We start from the raw sequence: 7,528 nt of genomic DNA, 5'->3' as shown, positions 1-7,528 counted from the left end.
TTTGCTTTTCTTTTTGTGAATTTGAATTTTGTTCGGTGTTTTTCTCCAGCTCTGTTTGGGACCCTCTATTGTGATCCCTGTCAGAGCAGTCAGCGGGCCCCATCTAGTTGTTCTGGGTCCAGTCTGGTGGAGGCTGTGGTAGTTGTGGTCTGTTAGTCCTTTGGACTAATTTTTCCCTTGTGTCTTTGGTTTTCTTCATTCTGCTTTGCTCTAGCAGGGATGGGACCAGTAGATGTATCTTAGATGGCCACTCGCAGGCTTTTAAAATTCCAGACGCTACTCACCACAGTTGGATGCAGAGCATTTTCTTAATAAACTATGTTATGCCAATTGAGCCAGATGTCCCCTGAGACCATGGTCCCTAGCCCACAGCCCACAGCCCAGTAATTTGGTCCCTCAGGGAGTTTGGATGTGCCTATGAAGTTTCTTTGCCTTTGCCTTGGTCAAGTTATTTGTGTATCTTTCTATGCAGCCACCTATTCTGTCCACCCACCCATCCACCCACCCACCCATCTACGCACCCATCCATCCGTCCCTCCATCCCTCTATCCCTCCCTTCCTCCCTCCCTCCCCATCTCTCCCTGGAAAGCATATATGTTGTTGTTGTTAAGTGCCGTTGAGTTAATTTCAACTCATGGTGACCCTGTGTACAACAGAATGAAACACTGCCTTGTCCTGCACCATCCTCACGGTCGTTGCTATGTTTGAGCCCATTATTGCAGCCACTGTGTCAGTCCATCTCGTTGAGGGTCTTCCTCTTTTTTGCTGACCCTCTATTTTACCAAGCATGATGTCTTTCTCCAGGGACTAGTCCCTCCTGATAACATGAAAGCATGTTCATGGACATGTATTTAGTGGAGTCAGTAAAGATATTGGATACTCTATAAAAGGTCAAGTATCCAGTTTCTTGACATACACCTAGAAACATTAATTATCTACTGCCTGTTCTCATTTTTAAGTTCATTTAAAATTAAAAATATTTAATTATGGAATATTTAAAACATTTATAAAAGAAAGTAATTTTCTAGAAGCCCACGTACCCACAAACCAGATTTTACATTGTAACGTATTTGTTTCAAACTTCCTTTTCACTCCCCCACTACACCTTTTTAAGAAAGAGAATAGAATAAAGAGATTGGAAGCCTCACTCCTTCCCTTTCGTATCTTTCCTTAGTCTAAAGATGATGTGTTGTATTCCCATGCTTGGTTTTATACTTCTTCTACAGCTGGATATATCCATAAACAATATTTCATTTCATTTTAAGTTTATATTTTCCATCAATATGCTTTTGCAACTTGTTTTTTTCCTTTGACACTATATTTTTTTGAGATTTATGTATTTTGACACATACACATCTATTTAATCTGTTAATTCATTTAATCTGGCTTGTAGTAATATACGGATCCCTGGTGGCGCAGTGATTAAGCGCTAGGCTGCTAACTGAAAGGTTGGCAGTTGGAACCCACCAGCCTCTCCACAGGAGAAAGATATGGCAGTCTTCTTCCGCAAAGATTACAGCCTTGGAAACCCTACCGGAAGTTCTGCTCTGTTCTGCAAGGATGCTGTGAGTGGGAATCAACTCAACAACAGTGGGTTTTTTTGGGTTTTGTAGTAGTATATTGCATTAACAGACAACACTTTATTGTTTCTCCTACTGATGGACACTTAAGTTGTTTCTATTTCTTTTTGTTTGCTGTAGTGAACATCCTGAAACATGTCTTCTTGTGCACATGTATACGAGCTTCTGTAGGGTAGACACCCAAGAATGGAATTGCACATCTTCAGCTTTCCTTGACAGAAGTGGTTGTACCAGTTTCCACCCATCAGCAATATACAAGAACTTCTATTTTCCCACATTCTCAGTTGGTTCTATCAGATTCTTGACACTTTCTTGATCAAGTGGGTATCAAATGGTATTTTGTTTTTGATTTCCATTCCCCTGAGCATATTTGCATAGTTCCATGGCCATTCAGGTTTCCTCTTCTGTGAAATGCTTATTCATAATTCATGTACTTTGCCTGTTTTCTACTGGGCAGTCTCTGCCTTTTTCATTGATTCACAGACGTTTTCTTTTAAAAAATATTTTCCAGAAAATCTTGTCAGTTAATTGCATTGCAAGTATCTTCTGTCTTCTGAAAGTATCTATGGCTTTTCTTTATAACTTGGTCTATTTCTATATATCTCTGACAGTTTACATTTTATCCTTGAGCATTTTTGGAAGTCATTTAATTATCATACCCTTTCACAACATAGCGGGGGTATATGTAGGCTAGTTTTCCCCACCTTTTCTACAGAGATTAAAGAAAAAAAATTTTTAAGCTGTTACTATGGACTGTGTACTATTCTGAGCACTTTCCATGTATTGATCAATCCTTATAACAAAATAATGAGATAAACACATTTGTTATCCTCATTTTAAAGATAAGCAAACTGAGGTGCAGAGAATAAATTATTGCTTCGGATTATACAGGGGTTAAAAGATGAACCTGGGATTAGAATCCAGGGAGTTAGTTCCAGGGTTCATGTAACCACTAAAGAAAAAACTGCATTCTCACTGCCACAGACCCTGCCCTCAGGAGTGCCCTGGGAGAAATGAACATGTAAAGAGGTTCCATTCCACAATGAGATAAGCCTAGGACAGCATATAGGGCCATGGGCAGTCAATGAAGGCTTCCTGGAAGAAGTGGCCTTTGAGCTGAGTGAGAATGAGATGTTTGTGCTAAGAGTTAGGCAGACAAAGGGAATGGTGTGTGTGTGTGTGCGTGCATGCATGCGTACGTGTGCACATATGGACACATGCACGTGTTCACTGTGAAGGTAGAGGAAGGTCATTCCAGGCAGAGGGAACAGTGTGTGCAAAGGCCTAGAGGCTGAAGAGAACCCGGCATGTTCTGGGCATTGTGATCAGCTGAATATAGTTGGAAAGTGGAATTTCAGGGTGGAATGATAAGAAATGAGGCCAGAAACAGTGCCTGGTACTTGGATGGCATTATTTTATTTGTTGAATAAATGAATGAATAAAAGCTTTTAGTGTTATAGATGAAATCCTCAGGCAAGTACTTAATCAATTGGAATGCTCAAGACATTGTCCCTTATAATTAGGAGGGCTCCCTAAACCTCTTTGGTTTCAAACTTTGTTCTTGAACACCCGAAGAGATGTATGAGTTTTACTTCCCTTTGTATCAATAAGCACAGTTTAGCAAGCTCTTTATGCTGACTTAGCAGTACTGGAGTGTCGTTTTGTTAGCTACAGGTTGAGGAGAAGAGAAATACAAGTCTGGCAAATGAGGTAGTTAGCAAATTTAACTTGTAGAACTGGTTCATTTAATATCTACACTATATGCTGCCTCTCTTGGACAATTACCAGCAGTGTGACTTAGAATAAATTATTTACCTCTCTGTCTCAATTTTCTCATTAGAAAAGTGGAGATAATAATTTGTACTTTATAGGGTTGTTATGAGGATTAAATTAAATGAGCAAGCACATGCAAAGTGCTTAATAAAAATCCTGGTGGTTGAGAGCATAGAATTGAGAATCAGACTGGCTGAGTTTAAATCCTGGCTCTGCCATTTGTTAGCTGTGTGGCTTTAGACAGGTTACACAAACTCTCTGGACTTCACTTTCCTCTTCTATGTTGTTGTTGTTGTTAGGTGCTGTCGAATGTGTTCCAGCTCACAGTGACCCTGTGTACAACAGAATGAAACACTGCCCAGTCTTGCACCATCCTCACAGTCGTTGCTATATTTGAGCCCATTGTTTTAGCCACTGTGTCGGTTGTCAGTCCATCTTGTCGAGGGTCTTCCTCTTTCTCGATGACCTTCTACTTTATGCAGCATGATGTCTTTCTCCAGGGGCTGATCCCTCCTGATAACGTGTCCAAAGTATGTGAGATGAAGTCTTACCGTCTCACTTCTAAAGAGAATTCTGGCTGTATTTCTTCCAAGACAAATTTGTTCGTTCTTCTGGCAGACCATGGTATATTCGGTATTCTTTGCTTATAATTCAAAGACATCAGTTCTTCTTTTGTCTTCCTTATTCATTGTCCAGTTTTTGCACGCATATGAGGAAGTCGAAAATACTGTGGCTTGGGTCAGGCACGCCTTAATCCTCAAGGTGACTTCTTTGCTTTTTAACACTTTAAGGAGGCCTTTTACAGCAGATTTGCCCAATGCAATATGTCGTTTGATTACTTGACTGCTGATTCCATTGGCACCACTGTCTGTCATCATCACCTGTCTGTCCGTCTGTAGTACTGTGGTAGCTTGTATGTTGCTGAAAAGCTATGCTACTGGTATATCAAATACCAGCGGCGTCAATATGCTCTTCTTCTATAAAATGGAGATATTTTTATTGTCTACTTCATAGAGCGATAGAAAGAATTCAATCAGGTCATTCATGCTGGCTTTATTAAGTGATTTATCCATGCTCAATATATCATGGTGGTCTTTTTGTTGTTATTATTATGTCCGTTCACTTTGTCAACTCCTGAGTCTATCTCCAAAAAAGAAATAGTATCCTTCTCTTTTTTTAATGGTATTTTATCATTTTTTTCAGTTAAGGTTTACACAGCAGTTTAGGTTCCCATTCAACAATTTCTACACAAGTTGTTCAGGGTATCTTTCTTATATATGTGTGCCCCTCTTTCTCATGAGTCACAATCTCTTACACCCCTCATTAATACTTTGTTCCTGCACCCTGTTAGCTTGTTTGTTTATTTAGTTGGTTTACTAGTTGCTGTTTGATTTATTGAATCTGTATCTGCTGATGACCCTGTATTCTAAATTACATGGTTGGTGTGTGCCATTGAGTCAATTCTGACTCATAGCGAACTTCCTAGGCTATACTCTTTACAGGAGCAGCTTGCCAGGTCTTTTCTTCCGTGGAGCCACTGGTGGGTTTAAACTGCCTACCTTTTGGTTAGCAACAGAGTGCTTAACCATTGGGCAACCAGGGCTCCTTCTAAGTTACATAGACTAGGCTATTTATTGTGAACTCTGCAGCACGTCTCATATGTCGAGTGAATTGTTTATTTATTTTTGTAATGGCCTCAATCCCATGCAACCATTTCAAATGGATTATGCTGGCCCAGGGAAATCTCCCTTGTAGGCAGCCAAGAAAAGTAACAAAGATGGAAAGTACAGGGAAGAAGACTTACATGGATGTTTTAATCTCAGGTATCGCTCTCCTGCATCATTCCAGTGTCCATGGAGAATATCTTATTATATTTTTCAGGCCTAATTTTTGGATTTGTTTGCAGAATTCTGCTAATCTGGTTTTACACAAATAACCTAAAGCCCCATGATTGCCTCTTTTTTCTTCCAGGGACCCTTCTACCATTCCCACATGACTGCAGGTACACTTCCCTCTTCCCTATCTTGCCACCCACTACTTACAGAGCTGACATGCTGCTCTGTTATACCATTGTCCTATACTGAGTACTGTGGCATACAGCCCTGACTCCAGTGATATAAAATGAGGGGGTATGGATGCCTTTTTCAGACCTAAGACTAGTAAAAGACAAAAACCCCTTTTGTTTGAAACCATTGGAAGTGTAGTCTTGAGTTCTTGCTCTTTTAGAAAAACTGTGGGGTGGGTCCTTTTCCCACACCCCCACACCCTGGCTGCCATAGTTTTGCATGGAGTAATTGAGCAAATGGAAAAACCAAACGTATAAAAGGTAGCATTATCAAAGTGAATGAATGAACGCTTACCTAGCAGAACTACAAGACATGGAAAAATAGGAAGACAAGTTAATGATCTAGAAATTGTATAGTTTTTCTGTCTTAGAATCATGGCAAATGGAACATATGGCACTGGGTCGTATTTTGCATTCATATGAAAAGAAAATGAGTTTATTTTACAAATGAGTTTGTGTTTCTGCTTGCTATTCATGACTGTAATATTTACTTCTCCTGAAATAGAAATATGTCACCTAAATATTAAATATACAGAAATATTTTTTTCAGTTATTAATGAAGAATTTTTCTTTACATGCTGTGTCTTCATCTACTTCAATAACCATCTTGTACTTTTCCCTTTGTTTGCTGTTACTTTGTCTGTAATGAGGCTGGCTGTGAACAGTGACATCTTAAGAGAAAAAAATAAAAAGTAATTGGTGAAAAGACAGACATGTTATAATTGTTATCTGCAGTATTAGAATTTTAGATTAAGGCCTAAAATCAGATTCACTTTATTTTCTCATGGATTTCAAGATACAGCAGTTTTTCACTTCCTATTTTGTGATTCAGAGTAGGCCCAGAATTCCATTAAGGTCATCATTCAAAAAAATCTATCACATTCATTGTTGTCATGGACATCTATTATTTATATCTCCCCAGAATCCCTTATTTCAGGTAACAGAGGCCCTCTTTTCCTTGTGGAAACCACCACTGCCACATTCTCAGTTTATGTGACCCAAGCCAAGACAATCAAAGTCCACAGTAATTGAGTAAACAGTGGGTTTATGTTCGAAGCTAAGTTAGTCCAAGTCAGTTCTAAGACTTTTGAGAAAAAGGAGTTCTGTGTTCATTGAAATTGCTAGGCTGGAGACTGAAGTTTGAAGCTGACAGAGGTGATCTTGATTTCCACATGGCAAGAGTCTGCCTGAGGCTGAAGCCAGATCAGAGAAATTTGACCCAAGAAATGGAGAAACACAGATTTCTAACTATATTGTTTGAGCATCCACGCCTGTAGTGAGACGTCCCCCCTGCACTTTCTAATTACTCAAACCATTGAGTTTCTTATTTTTCCCTCTTAAACAAACTAATCTGAGTTGGGTTTGTTCCACTTGCAGTCAAAAGAGTTCTGACCAATATAATCATCATCATTTTTCTTAGAGAGCATTTGTTCAGCACTGGATCATTGCATATTAATCACTTAAAAATAACTTCACATGTATATCACAGGAAAATGTAGTATTCGTAGAATTATAAAATTGTAAGGGCCACCTGATCTAGTCTCTCATCAAGGCAGAATTCCCTTCCTCAGTCTCCTGCATTGTTAGTCATTGTAGATTCCAAATGACTTCAGTTTTGCAAATATTTCAAGATACAACAGTGTTTTCATTTCCTATTCTGAGTTTCAGAATAGGCCCTGAATTCCCTATAGTCCCTACTTGAAAAAATCCACCACCATGCCAGGTAACTCACTACTTTGGAAAGTTCTAATCCTGAGGTTTTCCCTTTTATTGAGTTGAATTACATTTCTTTTTACTTCACTCATTGATTCTAACTCTGCTTGGAACCATGTAGATTAAAGCAAACCCCTTTTCTACAAGATAGCACTTTGGTATTTGAAATATCAGTCGTATATCTACTGTGTCTTCCCTGCTCCCAGTTACCTAACTCAGATTCCTCTCCCATTCTTCACAGAACGGGGATATCCAGTCCCCCTTGGTTGCCCTTACCTCAGTTTACTCCAGTTTGTTAGATATCTCTATTAGCATGGGATTAGTACTGAGTACAGTGTTGCTAAGGAGCCCTGGTGGTGCAGTGGTTAAGCAGCTGGCTGCTAACCAGGCAAAAGGT

The sequence above is a fragment of the Trichechus manatus genome, unplaced genomic scaffold (assembly GCF_000243295.1).
Source record: "Trichechus manatus latirostris isolate Lorelei unplaced genomic scaffold, TriManLat1.0 scaffold00006, whole genome shotgun sequence".
NCBI classification, from domain to species: Eukaryota; Metazoa; Chordata; class Mammalia; order Sirenia; family Trichechidae; genus Trichechus; species Trichechus manatus.
The sequence above is the reverse complement of the archived record's forward strand: the minus strand, read 5'-3'. Positions refer to the sequence as shown.